The following is a 15,496-nucleotide window of genomic DNA, read 5'->3' as shown; positions in this document are numbered from 1 at the left end:
TGTGGAATAACCTTTAAAATAAAACTGCAGTATGCATAAAAAAAATCAGATAAAATTTTTGTACATAGGGCTTCTCACTCTTTCATCATTTTCTGAAAACCAATGGCTCAAGAGCCTGAAGTAGCTAATAAGCAGACACTGAAGAGCTGGAGTGACTCTTACTGGGACAAAGCCTCCTCAGCTTATGAGAGCTTGGCACAAGAAGATGAGCACGCTGAACACCATCTACCAACAACCTTCAATCCACAGGGACAAAGTATGTTTGATTTTCTGATTTGGAAAAGCAGAGGAATACCCTCTAGTGGTATTTTGGATATATATATATGTATGTTTTACTGTTGACATATCATTAGTAATTTGGGAAGAACTACTGCTGAAACGTGAAAGGAAATAAGAGGAAGAACCAGTGTCTGTGTAACTTCTAAAGGTAGTGTTTTTATCCACTAGAGTTTTAATGAAAAGTTCCAATGAGACGTCTCAGGTGCAAATTCAAACCAAATAAAAGCTTTCACAGATATCACAACAGGTTTTACCATTTTCACTAATCTTTAAACTACCTGTACATCAACTTTAAAGGTGTAATTGTCAAGTTGCAAGTACTCATCTTATTCTGGAACTGAAATATTTACCTCACTCAGGTAAATGCTGTTGCACACAACCAGGTAAAAGTTATGTCTCCAGTCAGTTGTATGAAATACCTTTTTTGAATCCCATCTGCTTAGAACTAAAAGTTTCATTTATGCCAAACATGTATTTAAATCACTAGAAATATAAATGAGAGATGGCTTACACAAAATAAAAGTCAAAACAGTGAAAACAACCAGAAAAGGTAAAAATACAACTCTTGAAAAAGAGAAAGGAACAAACTTGGCCTCTTCATTACATGTCACTTGGCAAAAAACAGTCTTTAAAAATTCACCAGTCAGAGAGGAACTGAATAGCATCAAAGAATTCCATTCTTTCAAAACTCTTAGGTAATATGCCAATGCACTATCTCATTTTCTTTATTGACTTTTTGAAAGTAAAACTTAAACATGTTTATCTTCAGTACAGAATATATTTCTTTATCTAAGGACTGAAAACATGAATGTTTATCTTGGATCTCATCACTTTCAGACTGCACCTTCTGCTTGGTCTTGTTTCTGAAATACACAGTGTTAACTGAACACGGCAACCTTCTTTATTCATCTATGTTATTTCACTTGTGTCTGAGAAGAAAACTGACAAGACAGATCAAGTATAGTAGGTAAAAAGACCAAAAATAATCTGTTCTCAAATAGCCTGTTTCATTACCTGTGTCTCCCTTCCTCTGAACTCCCTAATTTCTTCCTAGGCTTTCCTTTTCTTCACATCTTCAAGAAAAGGGTGCTCATTGCATTCTATGATCAATTTAAATGTAAGAGAAAAACCTGAATGGATTCATTAGTGCACAAGTACATGATATGAATACATGAAATATTCCAAAAAGCAGCACAGCACTCAAAAATCATTCTAACACTTTCCGTGGCAGATATCTAAGATATTCAGGTTTGCAGCAAAGACCACTAAACTGGAAAGATGCAGAAAAAAACCCACAAGAATGCATCATAAAAACTAAAAACCAACACTGACTAGAATGGCCATATCTATCTTTACGAAGAGGAAGGTAAAGAAATAAACACATAAGCAAGCAGGCTAGTAAGTTGGTGACGTAAGAAGGATGCATGTGCACTATTGTGCAGACATTTTGCTTGGGAATGAACAGGGGACCCTCTTTGTCTTCAGTAGTAGAACTGTTCTTAAACCATTCAGTTTATTAAACACGGAGTAATTCTGCAAAGCATCAAGTAGTCTTGCAAGAAAACGTAGGTTTCACTTCCAGAGTTGGAATAGGGATTGTATTTTGAAATCTGAAGCTTGTGCTGTCCAAAAAGTCCTTACCAGCATTTGAGTACATAGATGCAAAGCCACAGTGATGATCTGACAACCAAATGGGCATCCATTTGTGCATTTCCTAAAAACCACAAGTGACTCTTGTTGAATATCCTCATTAGGCTGCTCATTTACTCTTAGCAACACTCAATTGATCTATTAAATACAAACATAATTAGGCTTGGCTCCTGGAGAAGACTGCCAAATTTGAGCAATACATATGATACACATATGATACACAGAATATGTAAAAGGTCAAAGTCATTAACAGTGATAAGGTAATTTCTGCATACTGATTTCCATAAAACAAAATAGATGTTTGACCATAAACAATAGTTTTGATTCAAAAAGAGTGGATTCCATAAAGGTCATGGAATACTCAGGCCTTCAAATGTATTAAACTTTTTTTTTTTTTCCTCTCCTTTTAACAGGGGTCTACGTACATTTCCCTGTTTGTTTGTGGTTGTTTGTTTGTTTGTTTGTTTGTTTGTTTTTCCCTAAAGCATATTTGTTTTCCACAAAGCAATTATCTTTTTAAAAGGAACCACTCATGCTTTTGAAGCAAATACAATGGCCTTCCAACCATTCCATGAAAACCAGATGGGTACAGCAGTTTTTTGATGAAAGCACCAGAATTCTGGGAGAACTTTCCAAATCTTGTCAAACTGATTATCACCCTGATCAAAAATTACCCTCATTTGAGAACAGCTAACTATGTTACACCTTCAGGGAGGAGAAAAATAGTTGGTAGAGCAGCCACTTGCAGTGCACAATATCACATAACACTGAAATTATGCACAGCAAGAGGGAACTACCACCACCTGAGTGGGCATTAGATAGAAGAGCACATTTCAATGATCAACTGAAAGTGAAGACAGTGAAGAAAACAGTTTTTTATTCTAGCTTTTTTCTCCCAAAATTAAACTTAAATAATGTTGTCATCACTAGTATTTTTATCTTATCTACCCATTCTTCTTTAAAGGGATGTTTTTTAAGCTTAAAAATTTATTTCAATTACATCCTTACAAAAGAAAATCTGCTGAAGTCAATAAGCACAAATTACTCCTTATAAATCTGACAGCATGCTCAACTTAACTGAAGGCAGCAACAGAGCCACATGCTATTATTCTTCTTACCGTCTTGACTGTGCTTTGCAACAGGAAAGTTAACTACACACTCTACTTTGGCATTTAAAAAAACATGTAAATACAGACAAGAAAGTGTAATTTTGTTGAGTAGCATTTTTTTAATGCAAATATTTTAAACTATATTTTTCAGTAAGCTGATTTATTTAATTTGCACATTAGTGATGAAAATACCATTTTAAAGTTCTAAATAGTGATAGTCTCTAAACTATCATTACTTTAATACAGAGTTCTTTTCATTCTTTCAAAGTTCTTAATAATCTTCAATTTTGGTAAATGACCAACTCCTACACAAAGTACCAGTGAGAAGGTTCATGAAAGACACACAGACGTTTGTTTTGAAGGTTAAATCAAATAGCTGAAATATCCTGCATATCTTTGCTAAAGAGGAGATTAAGTAGATGGTAACATGGCAACAGAGCAGATAATATGACACAGTAGATGGAGGCCAGTGTTCAGTTCTGTGGCAGCTATTACGCAACAGGGTAAGTTATTGCTAGTTTGAGCCCATTCATGCACATTGTATTTGCTTAGATGGTTCTCACCTTCAGAAGCTAACTTAATTCAGAGGCTTATCTAGAAAGAAGTTGCCAATCCCAATAGTTACACTTATCATTAGACATCTCCTGAGTGTGTCCAGGGGAGGGCCACCAAGAGGGCACCTGCCCTGTGCAGACTACATGAAAGAGCTGGGTTGTCCAGCCTGGAGAAAGACAGCTTCAGGGAATCTTACAGCAGTTCCTGAGAAGTTCTCGAGGGACAAAGTTGGGTTCTTTGCAGTGGTGGCAGGACAAAAGATAATGGTCAAATCAAAACAAGACTGGGTATAGCGAAACCCCCGAATTCCAACAAGGACACCCACGTACTACAGCAGGTTGCCCAAAGCAGTCCAGTTACCATCCCTGGAGGTTTTCAAGACCCACCTGAATAAAGCCCTGGGCAGCCTGTTAAGATACTACCACTAGCCATGCTTTAAGCAGGACACTGGGCTGGAGACTTCCAACTGACCAAAGGCTGCAACTCAATGATTCAGAGATCTTCACTCCCATCATTTTCAAAATGAAAGCAAATTTTGCCATGTTTGGTAGTAATTATGAACTTTGCTGTAAGGCCTAAAGAACTCAAACAGAGACTATAAAAAGAGAATGCTGAGAAATATAGGAGTTTTTCTGCTTTACTTCTTCCACTTTTGACAAGAAAAAATAAGTGAATTTTAATCTTCATTGAGTTTTAGAACATCAAAATCAACCTGAAATTCAAGCATCCATGTAACAAAAGGCCTTTACTGCTAGCACTCAGTAAGTCTGCTTTGTGAACCCTTGACAGTTTCATTATCTCAGCATTGCCACTTCTTTCACAAATATGAATTGTGGTTCTCTAGGTTATATAAAACTGTGTGTCACTTAACAACTTCTTTGCTATAAACAGTAACAATACAGGAGTCCTCTACTTAAACTGTTTCCTGAGGGCAGGTTTTACTAGAGACACCTACGAATATCAATAACCTAGTAAGAAATAATGCTGAAGACCTACCCTACACTGCAAGAGTATTGATTTCTTGTAACCTACATGTGGCTTACTTTGGGCATTATATAACAAAAATCCATATTGTTCTGCAGTGCTTTTAAACTACAGTTTAAACTTCTAAACCCTTTCTCACCCCAAGAACAAAGAACCACATCTCTGACAGAATTATTAATTCTATTTTCATTGACCTTTTCTCCGTTACTCTGGTCCTCTTTTTGCAGAACTCTGTTTTGAGGAGAATCTCCTTGTGGCACATGCTCAGTGCTCCCTGAGCCTGGCATTTCTCAGAGAGCAGGCAATTGCAACAGTGCAGGAGGAGGATATAGTGCTGTGTACCTTAGGAACAGGAGGCAGATAGCAAATTAACGGGTGATTTTCTGGCATCATAAGAAACAAATCTGGTGATCAATGCAGACAACCTTCTCTCTATTAAGCTATTTAATATGTCCCACAAATTATTGTGGGTTTTTTTCTTAATTATATTATGTTGGGTTTTATGGTTGAGGGTTTAGATCCAGTTTATGTTTTCTGCAGTTCATATTAACAGATCCCTAATAAATCATCTGCTATCTTTACTTTCTGACACTCACACCAGAGTGTTTCTATGACAGAAGCTCATTAATTTGGTATTAATTTGCAAAATTGAAGACAGCCCTGAAATGCTTTGCACAACATATGCTCTCATTGCAATGTGTACTCTGAAACCATTTGTGCTGGATGAATTACTGAGGTCTCACAACACAGTAACAGATGAGAAGTTTTGCAATAAAGTGCCAAAGTGTAATATAATAAGGGAAGCCTTACTCTGTAAATACAGCCTAATAATATAAATAGTAATCAACCATTTGAGTATTATCCATTCTCCTACAATTTCTGTGGCAATATAATGGAACAAATACTGAGGTAATTTATACTTAAGCAACATTTATGAAATTAATGTCACTACTTGTTGCATTGTCACTACTTGTATGATCATCATAATTGACCCCCTGAGATCTTATTTAATATATTTAATTTGGCTCTAGAGACACAGAGCGATACACAATAACTATGTGCTGTACTTGGAAATATTCTTCCATCATTGCATTTTTTAAACGCAATTTAATTAACTACAGGGTGAAGCTCAGCACTTCATTACAGGCAGCTACACCACCGCAGAATCAGCCCTCCTAACCCTCATGATCCTCTTTTCCTCCTCCTGCTCCACCATTTATTCTGAGGATAAAAAAACACAGGTTCTCAAAACTGAGTACACCTTTTGTTCTGATCTCCAAGCCTCATTTTATCATGTCACATATCACCTAAAAAAAACTAAGAAATTTAAAGTAAAAACTAAGTTTATATGGAATAAGAATTAACTTCCAACATGCACGTTAGCAGTCTTCAATAACCTCAAGAGCTTCTCTCTGCAACAGGATGTCAGAAAAGTTCAACACCGACAAAAAATCATATAAATAAGTTCACTGTTTAATATAAAATAAATTTAGCTTCTGCCTGCAATATTACAAGGAAAACAAGTGTTTTTTTATTAGAAAATTATGAAGGCAGGTAACCACATAAGGCAACTATACAAATAATTTTAACTGTGTTTACCAATGCAGTACACATGGTAAAGACTTAACTGATCTGTCCAAGAAATACACACAAAAGATGTGCAGTAGAGGAACTTTCTACCAATATCTATAACGGGAAAATATTCTGTTTCTGTCAGCGAAGAATAACATGACAGTAAAAAGAGGAGCTCTGAGGAAGAATGTAATTTAACTTTGAAAAACACTGGGAAAACAAATTTTTTGCAATGAACAATCTTTTTAAAACTGCACGAGAATTCTGCCTTTTTCTCAATTTGGCAACTTTTGTATAGCTTAATATGTCTAAAAAAGCAGAACAGAAGACTAGCATTAGCTCTTCAATGGGCAAAACTAAAACCAAAACAAAAGATCTCTGAAATATAAATAAGACCATTTTCTCAAAAAAGAGAATGTATAGAAAGCTTCTGCATTACCTTTGAGAAAGTTATTGCAGGCCAAGCTAGCAAGTCATACATACACCACCTTAAAGTGATTCCTTCTCTGTTATCTCTTGAAATTCACACAGCTGGGAATTTTATCTTGCAAAACTTATGGGAGAGAGCTGACTCTAGAAATGTGATCTTTATCTATGGGTTTGGTAGTTGTTATTCCAGCTGAAGGATTAGTAAAATGTGAGCTGACCAAACTACAGAGAACACCACCTCACTCCAGCCAGCAGCAGAGGCAGTAATTCCTCTGAAGCTTGACTTCCTCGCGTGCAGAATTGAGTGTCAGCAAGTCATGGAAAACGAGAAGATGGAAGGGGATATACCAGGAATTCTTCATGGGGACTTTCCAAAGAGCATTTATAAACCTTATCCTTGGAATGAAGTATCTGCAAAGAAACTGCTGCTGCTCACTGCTGGCACACCATAGGCAAGAAAATATTTACCTAAATCTGCAAAAATATGTCATGCATGATTAAAACATAATGCTCGGTTTTAACACTTTTCTTCGTGCTTGCAATGCTCTCATCAACAACTAAAATGCTTTTGATATTTAGCAAGCAAGTTGTGTCCTGTCACTGAGAACAGAAGCAGGCAGAGGTCCTAAAGAAAAGGACATAAGGCAGCACAGAAAATCCTTGGCAAGATGGAGGGAATGCATTAGGGACCTTACTCTGCCCTTTCTTCTCTTGCCATTGATATTGCTGCTATATTCCCAGAGTCATGTGGGCTGCAGCTGGTTGGGTAGCAAGATTATAATATTTGTATTTAGCTCTTCAGAATGTTCATATTCAGTTGTTGAGAAGCTGCCAAGCTTTTTCTGAGGAAAGCAAACAGAAAGGAAATGCCAGGATTTCTGACAGCCTACGATCTGTTATGCCACAATGGAAATTCATGACAAAAAATGAAAGGTACTTTTCTAGCCTCTGGCTTTCTCTATGATGAATTTCAAAGACTTGCTGCTTCAGAAATATTTTTTTTCATTTAAAAGAGTATTAAAAGCTTCAATATGTGGGTTCTTATGGGTTCTCTTAATATTTCGTGAGTGTTTAGGCTACTTGAATTAATATTATAACACAATACTTTTTATTTTAAATTTGTTTATAAGTAGAAGCACTTACTCATTCACATGTGCAGCATTTAGTGACCGCACAAAAACAAATAATGCACAATAGTGTGATAAACCTCAATTATCTTATTTAAAAGCCCCTGTAGTATGAGTTGACCACTGCAAGGTTAAAAACTCTTTCAATACCTGAAATTATTATCTCACACCTGAGAAAAAGGGAAAGGGATGCCTCAAATGCATGTGGGATAGGGGGAAAGCAAATGGACAAAAATATTTTTTAAAATGTACTAACAGTCCTTTCAAATTATTCCTGCTTAAAAATGCTCCATGCCACAGTAAACTAGAATGAACATTAATACTTCTAAGGGATCTTCCTGTGATTTCTTACAAGAAATATTAAAATAATTGCTTATCAAAGTGTCAAAGTAAATATACAAGATTTCAGCTAATCTAGACAGCAATTCTAGAATATTTTGGGGATTTGGCACCTTTAACAGTACATTATCGTGGGGTTTCTTAGATTGGGAATGGACTGATGTTCTAAGTCAGTCTGCCTTCCCACTGATTCACTCAGTTTCCTCAAGAGTCCTGCATAAATTTTCAACACTAAACCCCTCTTCCTGAGAGTTTATATATTGAAAAATGCTACAAGATGTATAAAACCACACAGTATGAATGAACATTTACAGGCGGTGAACTTGAATCTATAAAAAAGGCATTTCTTAAAGTATAGAATTTTGATGGCATTTGTTAATTAGTCACTTGAAAACAATGCAAGATTCTCTTCATTAAAGGCAGATTTGTAGGAACAAGAGATGGTTCAGACCAACTTTTCTAGACCAGGAAGGATAATTTTACTTTTAAGTTTGCTTATGCAAGAGCTGTGTACAGTTTGTCATCTTTGAGACCTTAATAGTAAACTCATTTCTGAAACTAAATGAAATGGGAAGAGCTGAATAGCTAATATTTATATTTGATAAATAAGCTATGTATTTAAAATACCCTGCACGGGTTTCAATGCTTCTGCTAGTGTATATATATATTTAAAAAAAAATCCAGAAAAACATAATTACATAGCTTGATTGTATAATACTGCCTGAAAACCCTTGCACTTGCTTACAAGAATAAGTAGGTACAACAGGTACAACTTGCACAGAAGAAAATCCAAAAAGAAAGGCATATAACACAGGGGTGGAAACAGTGCTGACTGACTCCACAGTAGATGCTGGAAAAGGATGGAATTAGATGAAAATAAGTGTCTCAAAAGCAGGAAGCACTTATTTTTGCATTTCTATGCACATGAAAATTTTGGTGGTCCAAGTCAGCAGAAAAACCTGTTGTGTTTCAGGTTGGCTTATGATTTCGGAAGACAGACTTTGGAATGCCTATATGCAGTACGTTAAGCACAGGCCACATGAATGGCCTATTAACATTTTTGGAAAGTGGAAAAATAAAAGCACACAGTTGTGGAAGACTTGTAAGTTGTGTACAGTTATGACCATGCATCTTATACCAGGGTGACCTTGCACCAAATAAACACAAATTCATGCAAAGACTAATATTTTCTAACATGGAAGACACTGCATGCAAGAGAAAACAAATCTATTTTTGTAGGCAGTGCCCAATTTAAAAAAAAAAAAAAAAAAAAAAAAAAAAAAAAAAAAAAAAAGTTAATGAGATTTCAAATCAGTGAAAAGCTGCAGACCAAAGAGCATGACCTATGACTGACTTAATGACCTTAATACTGAGCAACAAGTCCTAATTATATCATTACTTGTTGAAGGTTAGTCCTCTATAGACGCTCAAAACTTCTTCCAAAAGGTAGTCTGAGTAAGGTACACTAGTAGAGAAAGTGTTTCAGAGATAAGTGTAGAAGAAAATGAGGAATAAAAAATTAGGAGTCCTTGCTGAAGACATTGTTGTATGTCCACAGAATCCCAACTAAGACTAGAACCAATTCTGATTAAAAACCTCCTTTAGTTCATGGTCTAGAGAAGGTAATGCCAAAGCGAAGAATAGACACCTCAACAGAGACTCCTTTTAGTCTTTGGAAAGTAGTGGCATAATTTCTTTGTCTTTAGGTTAAGAAGGTTAAGAAGGAACATTACAGTGTACTGCAATAGAGTAATATTTGTCGCAGTTGCAATTAGCAGAGCTGGATGGTTCACATGCAAAATAATTTTGCTGTTGGTAATTTTTAATTAAACTTTTGAGTATGAGGGAAGTAATGCTTATGGCCACAATTCAAAAAACAGTCTGATGACCCAAGCTGGTTGCTCAGCCTGACTTCTGAAAGGAAAACCAACATAAGAGTCAATTAATACAGAAATGAAGGCTAATCACATATTTAGGGAAGGGGAAATGGGAAAACACCTTTTCAAATATTAATTATTGCATCCTTTTTCAAAATACAGCTTTTGTATTCAGCTTCATACACGTGATTGAGAGTCAGTAATAGATACGTGAGGTATACACACTTAAGGACTCGATATTGGCCAGACATTTAAAGCAGTTGTGAAATCAAAATGAAAACATTCTGATTGCATGCATTTCTAGCGACCTGTAAGGCTCAATGATATTAAAGATTTTCATACTGCTGTCACAAAAGGGGAAGCAAACCCATTACAATTTACAGATTATTATGGCCTATTTCTGTTCCATCTTCCCTTCCTTCTGTGACTGCCTTTGCCTTACTTCCCTCTTCCATATCCTTCTCCCCTACCACTTCATGCCTTTAATTCTTTCTTTCTCCCTTCCTGTCCTTTCTTCCCTCTTTTAAGAGAGGAATTCCAAAGTCATTTAAACTTGAGACTGAAAAAAACTCTGATATTGGATACTGAATGTGGGCTTAAGATGGGTTCCTATGCATTTTATACAAGCTTAAAAATACCCCACTTTTTATTCCAGATTTTATGACTATACCCTTATGATATTCACAATAAAGCTTTTGATTCCCGCTACAACTACTGTTTGCTTCAATGCCACTAATTTCAAATTCTATACGTGTGCCTAAATACATTTAAGGAGGTTAACTCAAGCAGTAATAGAGCAAACCAGAAAAATACAGAATGCAGGCTGTTTAAAAATACTGGTCACAGGTCAGTCATGGGTCAGTACAAAGGAAAGCCAGTGATCCTCTGGTATAAGTAAGAGAGGATGAATAATGCAAAGTTTCTGCAGGGTTTAGCTCTGCCAGGTTCTCTGTTCATCCTTAAATTTTTTCCAGTTTAGCTACATGACATAGTAAAATGCATTTATAAGTAAAAATAGCATGCCTGGACAACACCTGTAGTAACATTTATGCTGCAAAAAAAAGCAAGAGCAATGGTGTCAGATCAGTATTCTGAAACATATATTACAGACATAATGTATGCCTGCATAAGTCCATATGGCATATAGTTACATCTGAATGCCAGTAAACAACCCAATCAGATGACTTAAACTATTTACTTTTAAACATGCTGCCAATTGAGCAGGAACCTTCCCTGATAGCCATGAGATGCAGATTACACCACCTGCTCACAGAGCAGCCACAGCTACTTGTGCAACATATTGCTAATGACTGAGCGCTGGCAGACTGCATTTCAATTTCACCTATTTTAAAGACAGGTTTTGAAACTAATTAATTAATTGTTGTCTGCAAATCATGTTCAGGTCCTCAGGTGAAATCCATTACCCTGGCTTACTAGATTATTTAGTATAGATTAAACAAAAAAGGAAAAAAAAATTGCAGACTAGTCTGAAAGCATCAGCAAAATGTCCTAAAGATAAGAAAAGATTAAACTTGTTAGTAAGTAATTATGTGCAGCTTTTCAGGAAGAAAACAGATTCAAATTTTTATGCATAATAACATATGGAGCAAGATGTCTGAAATAATAGGGAAGCAATTATAAAAACCCTGCTCAAACCTCCCATGAAGCAAACTGAAATAAAGAAGATAAGTAATGCTGCAATTCTTGTAGCCCCAGTGGTGTGAAGAGTGAATTGGAACTAAACAAGGAACTTAATGGAATTTAATTCCTGAATCAAATGCAGCATTAAAAAAATAAAACAATAAAAAAATTACAAGTAAAATTATTATTAGCTATAACTTCAGTATCAATGCTATGCTTTAAAAATATTGTATTTATAAAAAATTAATTCAATTTTTACATCTTTTATAAGTTTTTTAAGTGAAACCTGACAATTCTTGTTCAAGTGTGAATCTTGCACAGGTAGTGAGGTATTTGAGGGAGTTGCAAGCCAAGGTATAAGTGATGGAATTCAAAGACACAAGTGAAAAAAAAATTAAAGAAACATTTCTTTCTTACTTGTTCCTGCCAGGTTTTTGCTCAACTGATCTTTTGCCTCTACATGAGCTGACTTTGAATAACCATCTCCGTCAAGCAAGAAGCAATACAGCTTTAGAATTATCATGGTGACACTGTTATTTTGTAAATGCAGCATCAGCTTTCACTAATCTCCATACAGCTCTTCCACAAGACCACACAAGTATTAATTCATCATTTGCAATTTGATACTACAATTATGCAAAATCAGACGAAAGATTATTTGATTCTTGTGATAAGGTCTGATCAGGTATTTATAATACTCCATCTTTGTTATCTATTACTCTTTCCATTTAAATGTAAAAGTTTATTTTAAATGGTTACAAGTTCATTAAGTGTGTTCATAATGTTTTCTTAAATCAGAGCCCCAGGCCACTTCCAGGACACATCTGGGGAGGAACAGACACACAGCCAGGCTGCAAGCCTTCCTTCCATGATCCACATTCCATCTGCCTCGGCCACAGATGGGCACGACGCTCTGATCCTCTCATTTTTCTCATTCTCACAAGGACAGGATGCGTAACAAAGAACTCATTCAAGAATCCTTAAAATTAACAATTATTCAAATCAATGAGTTGTCATCCCGTATACTCAACTGAGCTAGTGACCAAGTTAATGGCAAGTTAACAGGGTTTTTCTAATGGGTAAAAGAGAAACATGTTACAACAAATCTTGCACTGTGCAGCTTCACGTAAGTGAGAGCATTCCCCTTTCTACAAAATATTCCTCCTAATGTGCATTGCACACCAGTTCACACACACCCCCCTAACATCCATTTGGGTAATGATAATCAGAGATCTCATCAGGAAGCGTGCTAAACATCTGCAAGAAATGCAAAACTCCTGCTAGAGCAAGGTGGTATCCTCCAAAACATCACAGCAGATACCTGAATTTAAGAATGGAGGAAGAAGAAAATCAGTCTCAGGGGCACGTACTGCCTCTCCTCAGTACCTTTCTCTGCAAGATGCACTGCCTATTTGTGCCAGTGAATCCCCTGCAGCCACAAAACATTCCTGCATTGAATATCTGTGTACCTCAAGGGTATGCATGCTAGGAAACATGAGGGAGAGAGAGGAAAATTCGCTTCTTTTGCCATCAAAAGCACAGCCTTCTAATAATGTGTGAAAGCAGAAACACCACTGACCAAACCACCCATGGATTTACATTAAGCCATGTTCTGTTGGCAAATTGGCTCTGCTGGAAAATGTGCCAAGCATGCTAATAGCTAAATATACTAGATAACTTTAGTTGTTTGAAATAAAGATAGAGATGAAAACATGCAATATACATCCATGGAGGAGAGGTGAACATTTTATTCCAAGAGCACTTTGTAAAGTGTTGCTTTTTGATGCAAAATAGTGCCTTTCAAATAAGTATTTGTTCTTACAAAGTACCTCTCAGGTCTCAGGAAACACCTTCCCTTGAGTAACCCGCCCTCTCCAGGTGCATGCCAGAAAGCCTCTCCCCTTACCAGACTGCTATGCTCCCTGTGCATTGTGCATGCATGGAATCCACATCTTCTGTAGCACAGTGTGCACACGTGCGTGTAGAGGATTACACATGTACACACACACTGACTCAAAAAAACACATTTTATTAATTGCCTCTTTCCTTTCGATAAAATGTTTTAAACCAGCACTGTATCGACGAAAGAAAAAAGAGCAATTATTTCAGATGAAGTAACAGGACGGTTCTTATCCTTTTTTCTTGCTCACTTAAAAAAGTGTACATCTTTTTCTGCTCTTTGGAGTCTTTCCCTGTAATTCTGAATCTGCATTCAGATGTTGGTGCAGTGTGTACTCACTCAGGATTAGAAGTACAGCTGTCAGGAAGGAATGTTTCAGAGAGTCTGTTGTAATTTTTGGTTTACTGTGACCAGTAGTTGGTAATTAAAAGACACTCCAGTCTCTTTTCAATCTTAGAAATGCAATAAACATTATTTTCATTGACACAGGAACAATTTTTGCAATGAAACAAGAGTCAGGTATGCCAAGGTAAGTTTTTCATGACACTTCCATGGGTGACTGCGCACTTGCTGAAATGCAGCCTAAGCTAGAAAAACAGTGAACAAGAAAAAAATTATGTTTTTTCACTGATGCACAGAGGAACACTGTGAGAAAAAAAGTAACATCAGAAGATGGGCAGAAATGAAGAAGCAAACAACTCTTTCATATTTGGATATTAAAAAATATTTCTGCTTGAATGCTCTAAAGCAAACAAACAACCTCACGGACGAAAAAAATACACAAAAGGTTGATGCAAAATCTAAATTTTAAACCAGAGGAAGCACCTGGAAAAGGTAGATTTCAGCATAAGCTCTTGAAACTATGTTCTCTACCCCTAGCATGAGTACCCCAAACTACCTATTTGTCTTTACAAATCACTCTGAGATTATATTCATATTTATAAATAGTCTGTGTTCTACAAGGAATCTGCATACAAGTCTTCCAAGTCCTAAACAATGTATTTAATCAGATTTTTTTTTATATTCAGTAAAAAATAAAAACATACAAAAATCTCCGTATTCTTTAAAGGATGTAAAAGACCTTTGAATGGAGACAAATGCTGGGAACTAGAAAAGCATGTAAATCACTCTCATTTTATCCAGTTCTAGAAGGTATTAGCATAGAAATACATTTTTAATAGAGCAATGTTATTTACAACCTCCCAAATCATCCCTGGAGCTACTAATAAACCAGAAACTTACTGAAATCTGTTTTCACTACTTCTCTAACATAAAAGACACTGGAAGAACTATCACAAAAAAATAAGCATAATTTTTAACTCCTCCTAAATTAACACTTAAATGTACACAGAAAGCTTTTCCTCTGTAAAGCGCTAACAATTCCACAAATGCAGGAATAACATTTTGCATCTATTTTTATCTGGGAAACTGAACACATACAGGGCGTGTGCGTGTGCATGTGTGTCACACTTCTGTCCTGTGCAGGGACACCTGAGTCAGCCCATTGCTAATGACCTTTGCCACTGCAAACAGTCTGGTCACGCTAAGGTGATGCTCCAAGGAGGGGGAGACACCCTGCTCCTCGCCAGTGTCCTTGTGCACTGATCCCTGCTCTGTGAGCAGATTCTCAGGGGCCAACAGCCTGGCATTGTGGAGAGGTTGAGCATCCCAAGGTCCCTATGAAAGCAACCCCTGCAGCTACAATTCAGCCTGAGCCTCACCTCACCTCACCTCACCTCACCTTACCTCACCTCACCTCACCCTCCAGTGCCACATTTAGAATTCTCTGCACCTTCCCTTTTGACTGACTGTCACGTTGACTGATGAGATACACAAGCAGAAAGCTCAAGCAGATTTGGTCAGGGCTTGCAACATGGGTTTCCTCAAGGAAATTCCATCATTTAGAGAAAAGTGATTGTCCAAAAAAAAACCTTATCTCCTGGGCAATCATGAATTAGTTACCCAGAAGTGTTGATGGTAAGACTAGCACCCACCTGTTTTAGGTCAGATTTATTCTTAGTATCAGCTCTTTGA

At 36.6% G+C, this 15,496-nt stretch overlaps 1 protein-coding gene across 1 annotated transcript in view; it reads right to left on the bottom strand.

Moving 5' to 3' along the window:
• The window catches only part of FAM83B (family with sequence similarity 83 member B), a 45,308-nt gene that overhangs the window by 15,311 nt on the left and 14,501 nt on the right, over positions 1–15,496 (bottom strand). The gene's annotated exons all lie outside the window — the stretch shown is intronic.

The sequence above is a fragment of the Sylvia atricapilla genome, chromosome 3 (genome assembly GCF_009819655.1).
Source record: "Sylvia atricapilla isolate bSylAtr1 chromosome 3, bSylAtr1.pri, whole genome shotgun sequence".
NCBI classification, from domain to species: domain Eukaryota; kingdom Metazoa; phylum Chordata; class Aves; order Passeriformes; family Sylviidae; genus Sylvia; species Sylvia atricapilla.
This window is presented reverse-complemented; position numbering and strand designations above follow the sequence as displayed.